Raw genomic sequence first — 23728 nt, 5'->3', positions numbered from 1 at the left:
AGGGCAGTTTTCCTTTATGATTTCCTGAAAGAAAACTGTCCTGGCTCTTTTTTTCATCATGATTTTCAGATAGACTAATAATTTTTAAATCGTCTCTCTTGGATTGATTTTCCAGGTTAGTTGTTTTACCAATGAGGTATTTTATATTTTCATCTATTTTTTCATTCTTTTATTTCTGTTTGACTAATTCTTGCTCTCTCATAGAGTCACTAGCTTCCATTTGCTCAATTCTACTTTTTAACAAATTGTTTTCTTCTATTAGATTTTATACCTCCTTCCCCATTTGGCCAATTGTATTTTTAGGGACTTGCTTTCTTCAGTGTACTTTTTTTTCCAGTTGGCCAATTATATTTTTTAAGGACTTGTTTTCTACAATTCATTTTTGTCTTTCCTTTTCCAAGCTATTGACTCACTCTTGCATACCTGTCATTTCTTTTCCCGTTTTTTTCTTCTACCTCTCTCATTTGACTTTTAAAAACCTTCTTGAGCTCTTCTAAGAAGGCTTTTTGGACTTCAGACCAGTTCATATTCCCTTTTGAGGTTCTAGATGTGGGTTTGCTGACAATGTTGTCCTCTTCAGAATTTCTGTCTTGATCTTCACTGTTCCCATAATAAGAATCTATCGTATATTTCTTTTTGCTCATGGTGTTTACTTATTTCCTGGCCTTTAAAGAGATTGAGCTCTCCTGCTAGGGAGCAGAAGGCATTGACCCAAGCTTCTTGTGTTGAGAACCTAGGGCCTGGTCACTGACTTTGTGTACTGGGGCCTCCAGTGTTGGCAGTTGGAGGCTGTAGAGTTCTAGCAGCTTACCTGGTGTTGGGCTGGAATCAGCAACACTGGAACTCTAGGTAGGGTTGGGTAGTCTGGTCCCTGGATATTGCCTCTTTTCCTTTCCTTTCACTTTCTTCAGCTCCTTTCTGATGGATGTTGCAGGATGTTTATGTGCCAGGGGTCCCTTGGAGCATTGCTTCCCTTAGTTTTGCTGAGGCACTGGGAGAGCCAGTTGCTGTAGAATGCTGAGGCACCTGGTGATTTTCCAAGCTGGTTTCCACTGGTTCCTCTGCCCTTACTGAGGTATTTGGGGGTCCAGGTGTTGGTGTTTGCCAGATCTCCTCCTGGTATGCTGAGGTGGGGCTTTCCACTAGCTTGCTGGGATGCCTTCTATTCTTTACTGTTCCCCTTCCCCCAGGGTAAGAGGGGCCTTTCCAGTTAATCCCTCAAGCTACCTGGGCTACTGGATTGCTGCACCCTGTCTTTATTTTGGTTCTGCTGTTCCAGGGTTTTTCCTGGGGTGATATTTTCTGGGCTTTCAGAGGTTAATCCTAACAATTGTGGTTGTTGTTCTTGTTGATGTTGAGTCCTTTCAGTCCTGACTGACTCTTCATGACCCCATTTGGGGATTTCTTGGAAAAAGATACTAGAATCATTCACTTTTTCCTTCTCCAGCTCACTGAACTGAGGGTCTACAGGGTTGAATGAAGATGAAGAACTGAGGCAAGCAGGGTTAAGTGGCTTGCCCAGGATCAGACAACTAGTAAGTAGCTGAGGCCATATTTGAGCTCTCAACTTCAGGACTTCAGGCCTGGATCTCTATCTAGTGTACCACCTCCAGGCCTGGCACTTTATCCACTGGATAGCTGCCTCCTAACAATCGGAGATGTCTAAAAGTTGAATGGCTTACTTTGAGAAATACTGGGTTCCCCCTCTTTTATCCCTCCCTCTCTTTCAAGCAGAGAATGGGTAATTATTTATGGGGTATGTTCTAGTAGATTTCTTTTAGTAATGGGTTGGACTAGAAAGCTGAGATTTGAGATTTCTTCCACTTTTCAAATTTTGAGATTCTGTGAGTAGGTAATGAGAAAGTAGAAGCAAATCACACAAGTGAATCCCCACCACCACCACACACACACACAATTTTGGTTCTGACAAAGAGGAGAATGTAGTGGAAAACATTGATATTTCAAGTGAAAGAAAGTCACTTAATACTTCAATGACCCTGACAACTAAAGATTATAGGTTAGGGAGGATTTCCATCCTGGGAAATCCCCACATTGACATAATCAGAGGTCTGGACCAAAAGTCCAAAAAAACACTGTGTTTGGTATTGGGGATAGGAAGAATTTAATAGTCATGGCACTCAAGGAGCTTTTATTCAACTGTGGGTATCAGGAAAGGCCTCATGTCAGATGTGGGAAAGGAGCTATGATGAAATGTGAGCTAGAGGGTTTTGTGCAGTGAATCTAGATATACTCAGATTGTCATTTAAAAATCCTCTAAAATAGGCTTCTAAGAATTGGAGGTAGAAGGCTTAATCCCTGTGCTATAGCACCCTATTAAGAGCTAGGATTTGAGAAATGCTTAGCCACCCTGGTGGTACTCTGACTTTGCACTGACTGTCCCCCATGCCTGGAATGTTTTCTTTCCTCAACTCTACCTCCCGGCTTTCCTAGTCTCCTTTAAGATTTATCTCAAATATCACCATTTGCAAGAGGCCTTTCCTGGTCCCCTACACTGTTAATGCCTTGGCTAGCAGATTAATTTCCATTGACACTCCATAGATCTTGTGTGCATACATGCCTTTGGATGTTGTCTCCCACATTAGAATGTGAACTCCTTGAGAGCAGGGACAGTGTTTTCATCTTTCTCTGTAACCCCAGTACTTATGACAGTGCCTGATATCTAATAAACTCTTAATAAATGCTTGTGAACTGATTGCCTGAGTACATCCTCTAGAGATCTAGAGTATGACTGGTACAGAACAGCAACAACAATAACAATATTTACGTAGTGCTTACTATGGTCTACGTGCTTTACAAATATTATCTCATTTTATCCTTACAACAACCCAGGGGGTGGGTGGGGTGAGAACTATTATGCTCCTCATTTTATAGACTGAGGAAGGTGAGGTAAATGGAGGTTAAGTGACTTAGAGTCAGAGAGATATTAAATGTCTAAGGCAGGATTTGAACTCAAGTCTTCCTGATTCCAGGCTCAGCCCTCAATCAGTTGCCCCTAATAGAACAATTCTAGGTCTTTCTGAGGGTTCTAAGAATCTTGAAGGGGAAGAATACTTTTCCACATCCCCAAAAGAAAATTTCTTGAATGTTTTTGTTTTGTTCTAGTCTAGACTAAGAGATACAAGGTAGACTTTGGGAAGCCTTAACTTCAGGTACAGGAATACCCTGTCTGTATATTTGCTGCTGGAGGCTGCTCCATTTTACCATTTTCAGTATAGCTAGCAAACTACAGGCAGAGAGAGTCATTAATGACTGCACTGTCGTAGGGCCATAGCTGTGCCTTGTCATTTTCAGAATGCAGTTTTCCCCCCAGGTTCAGGGATACCTAGGCAAAAACTAGTTCTCTTTGACTGTGATCTCATAGGTGGAATTCCTAATCATGGAAAGGGGAAAGCTTTTCCTTAGGAATGTGAACACTACAAACAAATTTCTAATTTGGGGTTAGATATTTTGCCATAATTTCTATGCACCCCCATTTAAAAAAATCAAATGAAGTATTAATGTCAAAATTGAGCAAGAACAGCCCATTGAGAATGCTGGTTTGTGTTTCTAACACTCCAGTCCTGATACTCTAAGAGAACAAAGTCTGTGTTCTAACCTGGAAGATTGGCTGAGCTATTAATCTGCATTGTTTTATAATATAGACTAAGTACAAACAGAGACATCTAAAGGGATTTTATATCCCCAATGCACTTGGGACTACTGATAACCCTTTTCAAGTTAGCTGTCATGTTGAACTAACTTGTTAAGTTTTCTTTGTAAGAGAGGCCATTAAGAGTCAACTGGGTTCTCTCATGGATTCCACAGCTGATAAAAGTGGACTTTATGTACTAGTCCCAGGGAGAATTGGATACTTTTCAGAGATACACAGACTAGGATAATGCCTACAAAGCCTTTTCCCCCCTCATTATCACCCTTAATAGTCTAGTGAAATGAAATTTTAATGACTATTAGTTTGACTTTATTTTAATCTGAGTTGGTTTTTTTTTAAATAACTGGTACTATTAAATAAACTATTCTGTCTAGTTAAAGTGGAAAATGTCATTATTAAGTATGAACCTACAATGATAGAATTGCCTTTCTCTACCTATTCATTATTGTGCAACACACAATTCAGAGCTCTGAAGCCTGGTACATGGAACCAGGTTTAATCTTGGAGGTCTGACTTTCTGTTCCCACATCAACAACTCTTTAGGCCATTAGGAGACTTGACTCTGGGAAATCTCTGAATGGAATTCTTTTCAAAATTTTTGCAAATGTGTGTCAGAACCACTTGTACTGGCTCACAAAAGGCAATTGTTAAATTTTCAATTGTTAAATTGTGAGCCTTTATAACTTGGAAATTACCAAAGGCTACACATCAAGGCTTCACTGATTGTTCTGTCAATTACATAGATTTAAGAAAATGATGGAGAAAATGTTAATTATGCAGATTAAATTTAAACATGTGCCATGCATTTTTTTTGAGATCCATCCAGTTGTTAAATATTTACCAGCACATTCCTGTCCAGGAACTATAATAAAGGCAACAATAATATACCAGGTAGAGGAAGGTTGTTTTTCACAGAGGGATCTTCAGAACATTACATAGCTAAGAGTCAAATTGGGATCTGTGTTCTCATAAAAATCCAAGTCAACCAGTTGGGACAGCATTAGTAAAAACCATCTTCTTTGAATGATACAATCAAAACTCCAACCAAAGACTCACCACCATATAAAACTCATCAAGATGATCTGGGAACCTCTTAATCAACTCCTATGTTTTATTAACATCCAATTTAGATTATGAGGTTTGATTTAATTAGTAATTTTTACTCTAGACAGTAGCTAGAACATACTTGGTTGATGAGAACTAAACTACTTCGTAATCTATACTAATACAATCCAAATTTTGTTCAGTTGTTTCCATCATGTCCAACTGTTATGACCCCATTTGGGTGTTATTTTTTGCAAAGATATTAGTGTAGTTTGCCGTTTCCTTCTCCAGCTCATTTTACAGAGGAGGACACTGAGGTAAACAAGGCTAAGCGACTTGCCCAGGATCACACAGCTAGTAAAGGTCTGAGTCAGGATTTGAATTCAGGTCTTCCTGACTCCAGGTCTCATACTCTATCCACTGTGCCATCTAGCTACCCAATACAGTCCAAAGTTCTTTGGAAATAATGCATTATTGCCTGAAATGTAGAGAGTATTATAGACAGCATTAAAAAGAACAGTCTACAGCATGTGTTAATGAAATGAGCCTATGTCTTATGTGAATTTTACATTTAAGATAGCATAGACAGATTGAGCTAGCTAAAGATTAAATAAGAAGACCATTTCTTAGGACATTTTATTTGGAAATAGGAGTTACATTTAAAGGGAAAAAAAGAATTAAAATGTTATTTTTAAACGTAGAGGTTGCAATTAGCATGTGTTGTGAGCTGAAAATTTTTCTAAGAAAAGAGACCATAAATGCCATCAGAAAAATAATGCAGTGCCTTTATGTTTAAGTCCTCAAACTATTAATTATAGCTAAGAGACTTCAGGGGAGCTTTTGAACAAGTTTACATTTGTTTTCCCTTTCCCAAAAATCCACTTTGACTGGATTTGTTGCGATGTCCAAATAAAAGAGAACTTTTTTTTTATTACTGTTTTTCAGTCAGTCAATAAATATTTATTAAGCATCTACTATGTGTCAGACACTGGTGCTAAAAATATCTAGTCTTTTTTATAATATTTTTTCATTAAATATTTCCCAATTACATGTAAAAGAAATTAACAATCATTTTAAAAAAATTAAATTCCCAATTCTTTCCCTGCCTATCACCTCTCTCCCCTCCTTCAAAATGCAAGCGATTTGATCTTGATTAGACATGTGAAGTCATGCAAAACATATTTACACATTAGCAATTTTGCAAAAGAAAATCCAGATCAAAACAAAAAACAAACAAACAAACAAGAAAAATAAAGGAAGTTTAAAAATATGCTTCAATCTGCATTCAGAGTTCATCAGTTCTCTCTCTGGAGGTGAATAGCATTTTTCATCATGGGTCCTTTGGAATTTTCTTGGATCATTGTCTTGAACACAGTAGCTAAGTTTTTCACAGTGGATCATCCTTACAATAGTGCTGTTACTGTATACAATGTTCTCCTGGTTCTCTTCATTTCAATTTATGGCTACTTGAAGTATTTCCTCTTTGACATGGCAGCTCTGGAATTTGGCTATAATGTTCCTGGGAGCTTTCCTTTTGGTACCTCTTTCAGGAGGTGATGAGTAGATTTTTTCAATTCCTATTTTAGCCTCTGATTCTTGAAATATGATGTCTAGACTCTTTCTTTGATATTTTTAGGTAGTCCAATATTTCTTAAATTCTCTCTCCTCAATTTATTTTTGAGGTCAATTTTTTTTCTAGTGGGATATTTTGCATTTTCTTCTATATTTTTCATTCTTTTGACTTTGTTTTATTGTGTCTTGATATCTTATGGAGTCGTTAGCTTCCACTTTTCATTCTAATTTTTAAATAATGATTTTCTTCGGTGAGCTCTTGTACCCCTTTTTCCATCTGGCCAAATCTCTTTGTAAGGTGTTATTTTCTTTTTTAAGTTTAATTTAATTAATTTTTATTACATTTTAAATTCCAAACCATCTCCCTCCCTCCCCAACCTTCACTAGAGAAGGCCACTATATAACACACACATATGTGTGTGTGTGTGTATTTATAACCATACTATGCATACTTCTATTTATCAGTTTTGAGGCTTTGCTTATAGCTGTTCTGACTTCATTGTCTTCTGTGTATTTTGTGATCTGTCACCATTATAGCTTTTTATGTTTTGTTGTGTGCTCATTTTTCCAATGAGATTTAAATATAAACATACACCAACAATGATCTACATAGTTGTTTAATTCATTAGTGAATCATTATTCTTTGTACCATTTCATGTTACTTATGTATAGGAGAGTATAAAAGCAAGGAAGCAACTAACTAGTATCACTGTAAAGAAATTAAAAAAAAGTCCTTGGTGTCAAAATGTACTTATCTGTAATTTCTTAATTATTTCTATTTTCCATGAGAGGCAAGCAATACATATTTATTAAGTGCATAACTACGTAATATGCACTATGCTCAGTTCTAGGCAGTTAATAAGATACAACTATAATAAAAATGAAAGACAGTCCTTTCCCTCAAGAAGCTTACATTCTGATAGGAAAAGGCAACTTATAAAAAAAGATCTCCAAAGTGGAGGTGAGGAAGTACACTGTCTATCTTGAGGCATGGAGGGGAACTTCAGGGAGTCAAATTCACAGATGTGAGGGGAATGAAGAATGGCCTGATGAGGGGAATGAAGAATGGCCTGAATAGATCTCTTCCCAAAGTGAGGACCCCTAGAAAGAATTCACCAGTGGAGAAGAAGGGATGACTAATTGGAGAGATGCTCCAGGAAAAGAAGCCTAGTTACTGAAGGAAGTTCTAGGGTGAGAAGGCAGATAAGTTGTAGAGGGAGAGTCCAGAGAAAGTAAAAAAAAAAATACAGATGGAAGTAGCAGATTAAAAATTATTTCTAAGAGTCAGAAGTTTCCCTTATATTTCTTAAGAAAGCAACTACTCAGGGGCAGCTAGGTGGCGCAGTGGATATAGCACCAGTCCTGAAGTCAGGAAGACCTGAGTTCAAATGGCCTCAGACCAAACAATTGACAGGTACTAGCTGTGCGACCTTGGGCAAGTCACTTAACCCCGATTGCCTCACTTAAAAAAAAAAAGAAAGCAACTACTCAATATGCATTTTAAACTAAGTTTCTAGCTACAAATATAATCTCAGTTTTATCAAGTTTGGAAGTTAAGCTTTTTAGGAAGAGCATCAGTGGTAAGACAATGGGAGATAAGAGTTAGTAATGGCATTTCTCTTATGGATTTCTATCCAAGTCAACAAATATTTATTAAGCACTTACTATATTGAAGGCAGTCATTCTAGACAGTATGTATACAAAGACAAAGACAAGGGCCTGGATTTCTACTTTTTGATGCACAACAGGTACACAGAACAATCAAAATAATGCACTTTGTGAAGGGAGGGAGCACTAACTACTCCCTAAACTGGGTAGTCAGGAAGGGGGTGGCACCTGAGCTAAGAGTTGAACAAAGATATAGATTCTGCCAAAGATGAGTAAAGAATACATTCTATCATTTGGAGATGGCTTATTCAAATACTTGCCTAGAGGTAGGTGATGGCATGCTAAAGTTAGGAACAAATACAAGAGATCTAGAATATGGCATACCTGAAGGAAAATAATGTAAATAATGTAAATAAAACTGGTTATAGCTAAATATAGACAAACTGAGAAAGGTTTTAAATGCCAGAACAAATTAATGAAAGGATTTGTTCTGCAAATCGTAGACTCAGTCAAAAGGCCATAGCCAAGGACCTAGAAGGCCACATTTGGCCTTGAGGCCAAAGATTCCCCACCCCTGGGCAAAACCCTTCCAAACTTTCTTTTACAGTATTATTTTCACCTTCATCTGAAAGATAGTGTCAAGTTCTCTGATGCCTTAAAATTTCATTTAAAGAACAATCAGGAAATAAAATGATTAGGGGAGTTCTGTGTCTCTAAAAAAGAAAAAAAATTATTTTTGTCATTTCCTACAATGCTCTATTAAGTAAAGCCTTCATGCTTGACTCACAAGGCCTAAAAGAAATTTATAGGTGGATCCTATCATCTTACCCCTGGAAGGATATACTGACTCAGAACATAACAATCCAAAGATTCAAGGTGCTGGATATTTCTATCAAATGGTCTTGATGAGGATGGGAGCTAGGCCCCAAAAAGGAAAAACCCTGGACTTTCTCACTTGGCCATATCTCTAGTGTTTGCCTGAGGCTATAATCCCATCAATTGACCTTTCATTGTGGTTACACCCAATCTCCCAATTCTCTGTTAAATTTAACCTAGCCTACCCTCCATTGTCTTACCTCCCAATAGCCCCTGGCCATTTCCCACTCTTACTCCTAGGGAGGTTCCATTCTCCCTTGGTCCCATGGTTCAAGTCCCAGGAGTTCTGTTCATCCCAATTTACTGGCCATTCCCATCCAGATCCTCCTTAGACCCCTCCTCCAGTCATCCCAAACTTCTTGGCCACTCCTAGATCCCTCCCACAGTCTTTCTATATATAAGGTCCATCTAGTCTCCATTAAGGTGATCAGATTCTTAAAATTTAGCCACTGCTCAGATTCTTAAAATCTAGCCTCGGCTCAGATTTAGCCATGGCTCAGATTCTTATAATCTAACCAATAGCTCACTAATATTCAGACTCCTTAAGAGTCTGACCAATATGGATGTTCTAATAAACCTTGTCTTTGGCTGAAAGAAGAGTTGGGTTGAATTCCTTTGGGCCGGACCCACGTGTTGTGATTTTGGGGTCCCAGCACCCCTAAACCTCAATAATCTAAGTCACATGATATCCAATGATATTCTCAAAAGACCATTTAATAATAAATAAAACAAAGTCAAAAAGACTTTTTTTTACTGTAACTAATGTTTTCATTTCACTTTTATTTGTATTCCAATGTCATATTTATTCCTGCACCATAAGCTTTTGTTTCTTCAGTGCCTTCTGGGATATCTTTTTCTTTTGAGCTACCTCCTCTTCTGGTTTAGGAACAATTTGTCCCTTTTCAGTAAGTATCATCTCAATATGGCAAGGAGAACTCATGTATGGGTTGATTCGACCATGAGCCCTATAAGTGTGCTGTCACCTTTTGGGAGCCTTGTTAACCTGGAAATGCTCAATGACAAGAGAATCCACATCCAAACCTTTCAGTTCTGCATTACTCTCTGCATTTTTAAGCATATGCAGCAAGAATTCAGCACTCTTTTTGGGCCAACGACCCTGTGTCCAACCCCACTGCTTAGCCTGGGCACACCTGCCAACTTCATTGTATCACTAGAAGGGAACAGGTTTCTTCAGTGTGACATCTTTCAAATACTTGATAGCTTTTTGTATATGCATGCCCTTGAAAGCTTGGGCTGTTTCATGGGCGTTCTTAGGGTGGACTCAGAGATTTGAACCCATTGCCTTGCATGATTTTGTGTGGTTCTCTGGATCAAGAAAGTAACTCACCATTTTAAATGATTACCTAGGATGGATCAAGGGAAGAGCATCAAAAAGACTTGTTGAGAGAAATGAAAAGGAGGTGGTTTTTGTTTTGTTTTGGTTTTTTTCCTGGAAAGAACTGCTTCCTACCTTTTGCCAATGAGAATAGGCAGCTATTATCAGCTAACTACCTGTAACAAGCTAGGCATATAATAGACCCTCAAGCTTGAGAGAGCAAATCCTCTCCAGCATCAGGCAGGGCACAATAAGGGAACTGCCAAATATGTCAAGTTTCCATGGGAATAAAACTGAATCAACTGAGGCTTCTTTGTTGAAAGGGACAAAATCTACCAAAACATGTCTTTAGAACTGTAAGAGAAACATAGCAACGTTCACTCCCACAAACTATTTTGTCTTGAGCCATTTGTGTTTTTTCCATCTTATAAACATAATCCAGATAATTTTCCATATGTCAAATTGTCCCTGAAAAAACCAACAAAACACCAAACCCAAAAAAGAAAAAAATAAAATACTATATGGAAAGTATCGTGACAAAAACAGACACTAAAATGTTAAGATTTATAATGCTTATATTCAGAATACACACTGAAATTCCAATCTGTTTTTTCCTCTTTGTATACTAGAGAAGCAAAACATATCTTTTAACAACCTTTACATTAATTGAAAACACACACTGCCTAGAGCTTCATGTGTGTTCATGGAGTATATACAGTATATCCATTTCTTTGTAAATGCTTAACACACTTTAAGAGAATAGTACAGGTCTTCAGATATTACCAGATCTGTTTTAACACTTATAAGGTATTGAAAAAATTGGGAGAAAGCCCACTAATAGCTGCAGTTATTCATACAAGAAAGAATGAGGACAAACTTGTAATGGAATTGTGAGAATGATTCAGGACATGGAAGTCAGCATGCCATTTAATACTGAAGCAGTAGGGAACAGTTGGCCAATTCATGAATTGGGCAGAATGTCTGTTCTGAAAGGGAATTATGGAAGAAAAGGATTTTCCCTTAATTAGATGAATTAGAAAATGAAAATGTGTCTGAAATTCAGGTCTACTCAGTTTTCATTCTCACAAGGCTTAACACTTTGAATTGCAAAATGTAAAAATCATGACACAGATCTTCCATTAAATAAGCAAACAACCAATTTGGGAAAATTATTATTAACTTGAGCAAATTTTAACATTTTGGCATTTGACTTTACCTTGTGACATAAGTACATGCAGCTAGCATCCATGTAATAAAGGCATAGTCTAGGATTTTTATTGAAATTTGAGGTTTAAATAAGTTATTTTAGGTTCATTAACTTTGAAGTTCTAACTTTTCCTGTTGGAATAGAGACTTAAGTAAGGAAAATTTGACCTCATAGGGAGACATATCACCTACTAACTCATTTTTCCTGATTTTACTTTAAATAGATTCATGATGCATTGGGCAACTTGAAGTTATCTTTCAGATGAAGGTAAGCACCTCCTCCACTGATTCTTGCCCAAATGCTTTATATCACAGTTTCCCCATTAGTATTCTAGATTTCATTACGTGAATAAATTTTCTTCATATTTAAAAAACAAAGATAGATATTCCATTCTTCCTTTATCCTGTTCTTTTTTAAAATGAGGTGTGTGTGTCTGTGCGTGTGTGTGTGTGTGTGTGTGTGTGAGAGAGAGAGAGAGAGAGAGACAGAGAGAGAGAGAGAGAAACACACTAGAATATTAGGTGGAGAACTATTCTTGCAGAAAATCTAGGTTCAAATCCAGCCTCTCATACATACTGACTATATGTTCTTGGGCAAGTCATATAATCTCAAGCAGTGGCCCAGAAAAGTCTTTACAATTATAAATTGCAGAGAGAGAGTGCCAACCTGAATTGATGGAGGGAGTTTCTTCATTTAAGAACTCCTTACCACAGTAAAACCGGAAGTCCAATTAAAAAATATTTATGTATATTTATATGTATGTATGTATATATGCATGTATGTACATACATATATATGCTCATGACTTGTAAATGACTTTTTAATTTTATTTTAAATTTATGGAATAAAACAAGCATTCCCATGACATAGTACAATAAAAAAGATGTTTGCATATGAAACTACAAATCTACTATGGACAACTTGATATTCCTTTCAAATATACAGAAAAATTATTATGTCAATTAGTTTTTCCCTCCTCCACCAGAGATGGCTACCATTAGACACAAATAGGTATATACATGTATATATATATATATATGTGTGTGTGTGTGTGTGTGTGTGTGTGTATGTATACATGTACATACATATATACACACACACACATATGTATGTGTGTGTGTGTAAAATTATTCTATACATTTTTAATATGTCTTTTATTGTTAATTTGGGTATTTATAATAGACAAAATAACTTATTTGCTCAAAGTCATTCTTAAAACAATATTGCTGTTACCATGTACAATGTTTTCTTGGTCTTGCTCATTTCACTCTTCATTATTTTGTGCAAGTCTTTCCATGTTTTTTCTAAAATCATTGAGCTCATCATACCTTATAGCACTGAAGTATTCCAGCACAAATAGACCACAAGCTGTTCAGCCATTTTCCAAATGATGGGAATCCCCACAATTTCTAGTTCTTTGGCACCACAAAGAGAACAGCTATAAACATTGTAGAACATATAGGTTCTTTTCCATTTTCCCTAATCATCTTTGGAAATAGACTGAGTAGTAGCATTGCTGGGTCAAAGGGTATAAGTAGTTTAATAACTCTTTGGCATAATTCCAGATTGCTCTCCAAAATGATTGGATCATTTCACAATTCTACCAACAATGAATTAGTGTTCCAATTTTGCCACATCTTCTTCAACATTTGTTGCTTTCCCTTCTATCATTTTAGCCAATCTAGTAGGTGTAAAATTATATCTCAAGGTTATTTTAATCTGCATTTCTATAATCAATAAAGATTTAGAGCATTTTATATAACTGTAAATCGATTTGATTTCTTCATTGGAAAACTACCTGTTCATATCCATTGGCCATTTATCAATTGGCAAATGACTCAGTTTCTCATAGATTTGACAGAGTTCTTTACATATGTATATGTATATATATATATATATATAAATATGAGACCTTTAGCTAATAAACTGTTTATAAAATCCCTTCAATTTTCCACTTTCTGTATGATCTTGACTATATTTTTTATTTGTACAAAAACTTTTTTTAATTTATTGTAATAAAAATTATTCATTTTACACCTAACTTGGCTCTCTGTCTCTTGTTTATTCATAAATTATTCACCTATTCATAAGTCTGATAAGTAATATGCTATATGTATGTCATCTATACATTTTGGCCTTGTATAAATTTACCTTATGTAAATGACTTTTGATGGTATATGCTTCATAAGCCGAATATCTGTGATTTCACAGATACAGAACTTCCACCAACACATATCACAACCTACCTATAATTTAGGATTATAGACCTTAGGATCATAGATTTAGAATTGAAATTAGATCTAGTCCAATTCTTTCACTTTACTAAACAGGAAAGTAAGGACATATAGACCTCAGGGACATGTAGCCAACTTGAGTTAGAAGTATGGATATTATATTATTGAAGAACATAAATGCCTTGGAGAGCTGGTTCAGCACTCTCTGCAACAGAGAATGCAGCTGGCAACTTCTGGACTAGCCCTAATGATTATTTCATCCTTCTAAGCATGGAGGGAACAACAAGAGGAATTTATCTTCTGCAGCTGTATCTGACAAAGAACAAGGAATTGCTTGCTGAAGTAGAAACAATGGAATATGGGGGACAAATGATGGCTTCACCATAGAGTGTAAGGTAGGAAAGAAGAGGGTAGCTGGTCATCATTCTATGTTCTGCCTAGATTGCAAGAGATCAGACTTCATAAGGAATAGGCTACAATGGCCTAAAACCTGCAGGATGAAGTCTGCCTCATAGAGATGAAAAACTCTCAAGGACAAAATTCTGAAGATACAGAAATCATTCCAGTGAAAAGAAAAAGAAGAACTGCTCAAAAAAGGCCAATATTCCTTCATGGGAATCTTGTTGGTCAATTCAGATTTTTAAAAGTCATGTATAGAAAGGGAAAGCAAGGACAGAAAATTGAGAAATAATATCAAAGAGGACCACAGGCCTATATGAGTAGTGTCAGGTGCTAAATCTTACAGTGCACTAAGACTGGGGATACATGCTTAAAAGACCATTTTTTTTCTTACCTATGTTAGAGCAAAAGGAGGATATTAGAAAGGATAGAGCTACTGGGGATGACAATAACATATAGGGGAAGAAGGCTAAATTACTAATCTTTTGTTATGCTTATATTATCGCATCTAAGAAAAATTATCTTTAAACATCATAAACAAGTTAGAAAAGCAAGGAAGAAAATGCATTTCAGATGTAGAAAAAGAAAAAGAATTCATGACTAAAGAGATAGAGAGGATCACAGAAGTTAAAATAGATGGATTATTATGCATGCATAAAATGAAAAGACTTTTCTGAAAATAAAACTAACTGAAATTAGAATGGAAAAATAACTGGGAAAGAAAAAATTACTGCAGAAAGTTTCTCTACTAAGGGTTTCATTTCTGAGATACATAAGAAACTGATTAAATTTTTTGGAAAAGGACTCATTCTCCAATTGTCAAATCAAGGGAAGAAATTTCTTTCTTTCTTTCTTTCTTTCTTTCTTTCTTTCTTTCTTTCTTTCTGTCTGTCTGTCTGTCTCTCTTTCCTTCTTTCCTTCTTTCTTTCTATTTATCCACACATATGTATATACATACATATGTGTGTATATATGTATATATAAATTATATATATAATATATTATATATACATATATAATTATATGTTTATATATATTTTATATATATATATATTTGGAGATATGCGTATCTCCAAATCCATAAGAGAGAAATGTAAATTAAGGCAACTCTGAGGTTCCACCCTCAGATTGACAAAAAAAAAAAAACAAAGAAAACTGACAAAATTGACCAAAAGAATAAAATGACAAATGGGTTCTGGGAAAACAGACACATTGATATACTGGTGGAGCTCTGAACTATTTCAGTCATTCTGGAAAGTAATTGAAGCTATGTCCAAAAAGTAATCAAAATACGTATACCTTTAGACACAGCTTTATCAGTACTAGATCTGTACCCCCAAAGAGATCAAGGAAAAGGACCCACATATACCAAAATATTTATAGTAGCTCTTTTTATACAGGGAAAGAATTGGAAATTAAGGGTTTTCCTATGGCCACATAGCAAGTAAATCTTTAAGGCAGGATTGTTATCCGTGTCTTCTGGACTTCCAGTATTTTACTTAGTGCATCATGATGGCTTTTTTTAGGAATGAAGAAAGATATGTTCAAGTAAGAAACACTAATTCAGAAATGAGATAATACTTAAAAATAATAAATGAGCCTTTTTCATTTATTGTAAGGAGTCTTCAAGTCTTCAGGAAAGTCTAAAGTTTTAGGAAAATGAAAAAGATCAAATGTGCCCCTTGCTGAGAAAATTTTCAGGTAGCAAAAGATCCAGGTACCCAAAGAAACACAATAAAAATGGTATTTAGAAATTGTAAAGAAAAACAAAATGTAAACATGTGTCTTTTTAACAATGATAATGTAAAACAGATCCATTTTATTATATTTAGTCACCTCAGTGTACAAAATCTTGAAAATAAATTTATGTAGAAAGAATTAAAAAAAAAGGCAGATGACAAGAAGCCTCAAGAGTCTGTCCCATGATTATTAAATGGATTAAAAAAAATTCTATAATGACAGTTACACATTCAAGATCCCAGAATGAGGTAAGGGAAGAGATTGATGCATAGAGCATTTTATAACAGGTCTATTTCAAAATTATATCAAAAAATGATTGTGATAGTTCAAATAACTGGACAGTATCCAGAGAACCTTTTAGCTAATCTTTTAGCCCAAGGAGAGGTCTGTAAAGCTTGCACATGTTCAGAAATTATTCAGCTAATTGGCAAACAGGTAGAAAAATTTCTATATTTATTTCTGTTTCAATATGAACCAAGAGAATATTTAAAAGTCTGGATATTTTCAGGGAAATGCTTAGATTACATAAAATTGAATGATTTCAAATGGTTCTATTACATAGAAATGATACTGATATTCTATCTTTGGAAAGGATACACCAATGTAATGTTAAAGTCATTTTTAATTGCTACAAAGACAGAAAACATAAACACATTTAATTTCTACACTGCAGTTAATTGTTTAATGGGGATAAAATGGTTCTTCTTATCAACAGCCACTTCCTCTTCAATACCAGAACTCCAAAGACCATTGCTGAATTTTCAGAGTTGTTTCCTGTTCTACATTTGCTTATGTTCAAAGATGGAACAGTCCCTCTCTCACTATTTTAAATCTCTGCTCTGCCACTCATTGACATGGTGACCTTGGATAAATAACTTATTTTAATTTTTCTTGGTATTCCATTCCTGACTCTCCAGACTTTCTCCACCATGCCATAGCATTCTTTGCACCCTGAAAATTTAATCTGTCCTCGCAACTCAGCTGTTTGACTGGCTGGTTCCTCCCAGGGCCTCAATTTTAAAGGAAAATGACCAGGACATACATGTCTTTATTCCTCTTCAGGTACCATTCTTAACTCTCCAGTCTTTCTCCATGGTATTGCCACAGAGGTATGTTCCCGCTTTCCATCTCCTCCCCTAGCTTTTCAACTTCCTTTTATGTATTGTCTTGCCTCATTAGAATGTAAGATCCTTGGGGCACCTAGGTGACACAGTGGATACAGCAATGGCCCTGGAGTCAGGAGGACCTGAGTTCAAATCCTGCCTCAGACACATAATACTCACTAGCTATGTGACTCTGGGTAAGTCACAACCCCAATTGCCTCACCAAAAAAAAAAAAAAATGTAAAATCTTTGAGGCAGGGACACTCTTTATTTATATTTGTATTCCCAGCATTTAGCACAGTAGTATACATAGAAAGCTGTTAATGAATGCTTGTTGATGTGACTTAATTATTTCATAATATAAATTATTCAGTGTCTATTTTTTTTTAATTTTCATTTTTAGTTCTGACAGGGAAAGAAGCTACAGTTACAACCAATATTTTTGTCCTACTCACAGGTCCTGATGCTGACCAAAGTTCCCTTTGCTTAGATGAATCTTAACTACAATGAAATAAGACACAGATCATTAGATTTCATGGATGGATAATATGGAAAGTAACATGAAGTAAAACTGGTAATATATATGTGTATATGTATATGTACATATGCATATATATATATATCATTATGTTAAATCTGACCCAGATATATATGTATTTTTTCTCTTCTAAAATGCCAGTTATGTTGTGACATCATGTGGGATACCTTCTGTATTGACTACTTGACAAAGGCAATTGTTACAAGTATGGAAGAAACTCGACATCATTTAATGACTTGTCCTATACTGTCAGCTGGCCATGAAAAATCTCTTTTCAGTATCTTAAGATGCTACATTTCTGTTAAGCTGATACCATGCTTATTTCAGCTTGGGGGGATTTCAGGTGTATTTGCTGCTTCATGAATTATTTTGCACAGGAAGAGGTCACAGAAGTGGTCAAGGTATTTAACATAGTATTTTAATTAATATTAATAAACATATAATGTATAATAGATAATTTATATACCATATAAATTTATATACCATATAAATTATCTATTATAGATTATCTATTTGTATTATGGTATATATTATATATCATATAATAAATATGACCATAAATACAAATATAATTTATTGTATTTATAGATAATATTATTGTGTATAATATATTAATATGAATATAAAATATAATAATTTATATGTAACTATATAATATAATAAAAATAAGTGAAATTTAACATAATCATGTTGTTATATGATATTATACAACAGCGATTATTGTATTAGTTGTTCCCCGATTCATCCTGTGCTCTCCTTGGTAATGGAGACATTTGTATGCAGTGATGAGAGCACGTAAGTGACAGCGTCCAAATTTTTTCTCTGCCAGTTATTGCCAATGTGATCATAGTAAAGTCACTTCAAATATCTGGGTCTCTGCCTCTTCATCTGTAAAATAAGAGGGATAGGATAGAAATCGTCTTAAGTCTCTCCCAACTCTAGATCTATGATCCTATGAGGAAGTAAAACTAACAGAGCATTTTAAAAATTATAAAACAGAATCATAGAATCCCAAAGTAGGAAGGGACTTCAGTAGCCATCTAGTACAACCCATAACAAAGAGAATTCCCCCTACAACATAGCTGAAGGTATCCAGTGAGGTACAAGCAACTATCTCCCAAGGGAGCCCATTCAATTCTTGGATACTAGTGGTCAAGAAGTTTTCCCTTACAACTTTAAATTTGCCTCTGTAATGATTTCACTAATTGTTCCTTATTCTGTCCTCCAGGGTCAAGCAGAATTAGCCTAATCACTCTTCACGTTAGCCTTTCAAATACTCAGACACAGCTATCATGTCTCTCTGTTCTCACCCTCTACTCCCAGTCCCCAAAGTCCTGTCTTCTCTCCAGACTAAACACCTTAATTCTTCTCAATAGCATGTTCTTAAAAGCCCTCACCATCCTAAAAATTACTTTTTAATGATAGCAAAACATCTATATCCAATAATAATAAAGAGAAGTGATAAGTTCCATAGCAGGACATGTTTATTTTGGTGCCAATCATCACTGATGTCCTGATATCTTTTCTTAGGGCAGAAGCTGGCAGTATTTTAAGGGAAAAACATTTTTTTTTTCTGAAGGAAGGACTAATATTCTTAGAATAAAATTTTTGAGGAGCTATAGTATATTTTATATAAGCATATGTATATGTGTTCATAATAATATTAATTCTTACAAAATTCTTTATTTCTTCACTGAGATCTTCTTTTCCAAAACCTTCCATTTATTCTGTTTCCAGTTACTTAATGCCATTCAAGTAGAATGCACTAAATACTTAACATCTTTTTTCTTTCTCTTTCTTTCTTCCTTCCTGTCTTTTTCTTCCTTCCTTCCTTTTTTCCCCTGAAACTATACTTCCCTGTTCCTCTTAGCCCTCCTATCTCCCCATGTGAAAAAAGAAAAAGAAAGTCCTTATAACAAATATGCATACTCAAAGAAGATAAATCCCCATTGTTGTTATGTCTGAAAATACGTTTTATTCTGCAGGAGATTCCAGTTTATATAGCTCCTATGCAGCAAGAAGATTTAAAATCAGGGCAGATTTATATGCAAGCTAGAACTAGTACATCTTGTTTTCAATTTCAAATCTCCTTTAGCAGATTGGAAAGAAGAGCAATATAAAATCCTTGGTTTATATGAAAAAAGGGAGAGCTGGCACTAAAACTCACACAAGCCAAGGGTAAGGGTCTATTCCCAGTCAGAGTCACGTTCATGATGTGGGAGCAGAATTCTTGGGACTGAAGTGAATGCTTGGATAAGAAAGAGAGAAATGATACAAACAAGTTTCTGGATTATTGAATCCTTTTGAAAACTGATTTGGAGCTTTGTTCTCAGGAGAATATTGGGCTTAGGGCCCTCGTAGCTATCATTTTGGTCGCATTTATGTTACTTATATCAAACCTGTGGTTCATAATTAAGATGAAAAGATTTACTTTTCCTGGCATTTTCATCCTTTCTCTTGCTGTTATAATGGAGGAAAATAAAGGTAAGTTGTCATTCAGTAATGCATCAGGAGTATCCTGGAAAGCTTTTAACTTTGGGGGAGTCTCTTATTCAGAAGATAAGTCAGGGAAAAAATTATGCTAAGATGAAGACTGGTCTATTCTTTTTTAGGACCCTGATCCATCCCAGTGGTAAAGAACTCTGTGCAAAAAGTATCTGAGAGCTGAAGCAAAAGTTCAACCTTAAAACTGGCCCATGAGCAGAATTTTCCAGGCAAAGCTGGACACCATCTCACTTACAACCCAATTCTCTGTTTATCTCACCCTTTCCCATTAAGTTCTTCTCAATCACTGGGCTGTTTTTATTTGTAAGTAGAGACTACCCAGATTTTCTTTTTTCATTACATTCTACCTCTAAATCCTGTCATATGCACCTCTTTATTCTAGGGGGATCTGGTTCCAATCCACTAAAATTTAATTTCTTGCATTTACACATTTCGATTTTTTGCAGGAAATCTTACTGCTTCCTGGCAGAAATGAATCCTCCCTGGGATAAGATAGCACGCGATAGGAAAGACTCTTATGTGAAGTTATGTTTTTTACCACAAAATCATAGCCTCTTTGAGGCAGAAGGGACCTCAGAGGTCATCTGTTCCAGTGGCAACATGAAATGTGAATCCTTTACCTTAGGACTAGAATGTACTGCTAAGTAGTCACTCAGCCTGGAGCTGATGGGGAACACACAAGCCGTCAGGGCAGCCTGATCTATTTGTGAAAGCCTCTGAGAGTTCTTCCTCATATTGAACTTCCTCATGTAACTTTCACTCATTAATTTGTTGAAATTATATCTTGTTCTACCCCCCCTTACCAAGTAAATTTTAATAGAAAATAAGATTATAAAGGGGAACTTGGAAGTTGCATACAAACCATCCCAAAGATTAAAGGAACATGCTTTCCAAATTGTATCATACATTAACTAAAATCCGCATCCTAGTAATATACATGGAATCAGGAGAAACCACGTAGGAGTTGCTTATCAAAGTTCTAGTCCTGAGATAGGTAAATTTCAAACAAAATCCAAACCTCCACAGCTCCAGATCAAAAAGGTGCTGATAACTTGGAGATGTAACTTTGTAGTTTTACCAACTACTTTGTGATGATTTGAATATCTTAATGAACTAATCCCAACGTGGTACAAATAGGAGCTGGTCTGTTCCCCCACCAAAAAAAAAAAAACTCTATAAAAATGAAACTCTTGCCCCGTGAATACTCATCCATCTTCATTGGGTCCATGCTGCCAAGTGCTGTGTAGTGCTCCCAACTCTAAGCCATGGTTATGTCAATGATATTCTCTGTCTCTCCTCTTCTCCATGCCCTTCCCTATACTGCCTGCTTTCTTTCACCATCCCATACCCTGTCCCCATATCCCAATTGCCTCTGTAACTTTTTCACTGCTGTCTCTGTGCCTTATTAAAGTGCTATTACCATCCTGTTTCCTGCTATCAACTGTGGTCTTTCCTGGTGATTACCCAAAGAACCAAGTGGGCCTGCCCCCATTTCATAATATCATGATTTTATAAATTAATTATTACTTCAATTAGTCTGCTCTCTCAGGCCAAAAAGAACAAGTCTTAGTGCTTCACATACTTGGAGACAGTTATCATATTCCTCCCTAAGTGTTCTCATCTCCCAGCTAAACATCCATCCTTAGATCATTTAACTGGTCTTCGTAGATTACGGTTTCAAGTCCTCTCGCGTCTTTGTTGTCCTCACACCGGTTCATTGATAACATTCCCTAACATATGTTGCCAGTAACTGAGCACATTACTTTAGATGTGATCTGACAAGACTAGAATACAATAGAATCCACATTTCCCCATTTTTCTAAATACAAATATCATGTATTATGGTATACTTACATTTAATTGAATCAATATTTTATGTTAAACATAGAACCAGCAATAGAAATTATCAGTGCATGTGTTAAAGTATACAGACATACATACAGGACATTTAAACATATGCATGCACACACATATTTCAGAAGATTTCTACATGGATTATTTCACCACAAAATAAATTATCTTTTTTTTTTACCACAATATAATGACATTTACTTTTTTTTTATTTACACTTGTGGGGTGAGTTTCTGAATGTTTACAGAATGTCTTTTGTGTACATAGTTTAGTATAGAATTTGCCAAAAAATAGGAACCAGGATGTCTTGAAGGAAATTTGCTCAAATATTTCCCTTCTATTAAGAATTACATATATTGATTCCATACTTTGGATCTCTCAAGAATTTTCTGGGACTTTTTTTCTTTTATCTTCCTAATGGCAGCCTTTTCATAGAATCAAAGTATTTGAGAGTTAGAAGGGACCTTAGAGATAATCTAGCTCTATGAGTTTGGCATAGGGGAAACAGCATTGAACTTTGGCCTAGAGTTTAGGCATGACAGCGGTTCAAATTCAAGTGCTGGCACTTATCAACATCAATACCCTAAGAAAGCAATTCAGTAACACTTAATTAAACACTCACCATATGCAAATCATTGCATTAGAGAAATTCTGTTCTCGTAGATGCTACCTCTAAAGAAATCCTCCAGTTTACTGACGTCTTTCTAGTAAAAGTAGCCTAAGCAAAACTAACCCTGTATTTGATTAGTAGTAAAACAAAAAGGAAACCAGAGACGGATAGGAAAACTGCAAAATTAACTACCTTTAATTAAGAGACAAATTTAGAAAGAAAACTCTAGTTCTAATAGACATAGACTGGCCAACATCTCCTAGAATATTTGACAATTAGGTCTCATGGGATGGAGATGGGAATGTCAGAAGATTGCAAGTTCTACTTTTTAGGATGCTAATATTATGCTCTGAGAAGGTATTCCCTTCTGTGGAAAATGACAGACATTTCCCTGGATCATAGCCTAACCTTGCCTTGTTACTCCTTTGGATTCTTTGTCCCAACCTGGTTCATTAGTTGTTTATGTTTCAAACCAATCTCTTGTACTGTGCAAGTCTCAGAGAGACATTAAGATCCACCTATATGTAGTTTTCATATTACTCATGAAGTCATAATCATAGATGAAGTGGAACTCAAATGAAGAGATATGAGAAGACATCCCCAACCTATCACTTCATGGAGGCAGGGTGGAAGTGGGGGAAAGGTGTGCATATTTTGAATTTTCTCAATGCATGTATCAGTTGTGCTTCTTTTTTCCACTCTAAAACCATATTATTCGTCATGTGGGATGGTGCTTGGAGAGGGGCAAAGGGAGAATTACATGAGATGCCATTGTAATGTAAGAACAAAAAATATCAATGAGAACTTAAAAAAAGAATTAAATGAGAATTTGGGATATACATATATTCCTACAAGAGTTCCCATAGGGATTTTTAGATGGCTTTGCTGAAACTCCATAATGTAGATCTCTAGTGAATGAGAGAGAGAGAGGTGCTGAATGCCTTTTTTAAGTTAATCTTTGTCTAGATAAGCTTGAAATATTGCTACTATTAATACAATTTAATAAATTGTTCCCATCTCCCAACATTCTGATCCAACATACACGTTTCATTATTGAATAGTATTTTCAAATAATAGATATTTTTCAATCTATAGATCCACTGTTAGAGTTCCTGGGACTTGATCTCTAGCCAAATTCATGCCTCAGACATTAGTTCTTATGTTCCATCTGAGTGAATTCGGTTTTTCTAACTGAATGCAATGTTTTTAATCACTACGTGTCTACACACGATTATTGTCCATGCTAAAAAACATTACCACATTACTGGTATTATTTTGTTAGCAACTCTGCTGACTAGTTTGCTATGCCAGTCTCTCCTTTAGATCTTTTCCCCCTACTTAGAAAAAAGAAAGAAAGAAAGAAAGAAAGAAAGAAAGAAAGAAAGAAAGAAAGAAAGAAAGAAAGAAAGAAAGAAAGAAAGAAAGAAAGAAAGAA

Source organism: Vombatus ursinus, unplaced genomic scaffold (genome assembly GCF_900497805.2).
Source record: "Vombatus ursinus unplaced genomic scaffold, bare-nosed wombat genome assembly UNPS02014812.1, whole genome shotgun sequence".
NCBI classification, from domain to species: Eukaryota; Metazoa; Chordata; class Mammalia; order Diprotodontia; family Vombatidae; genus Vombatus; species Vombatus ursinus.
The sequence above is the reverse complement of the archived record's forward strand: the minus strand, read 5'-3'. Positions refer to the sequence as shown.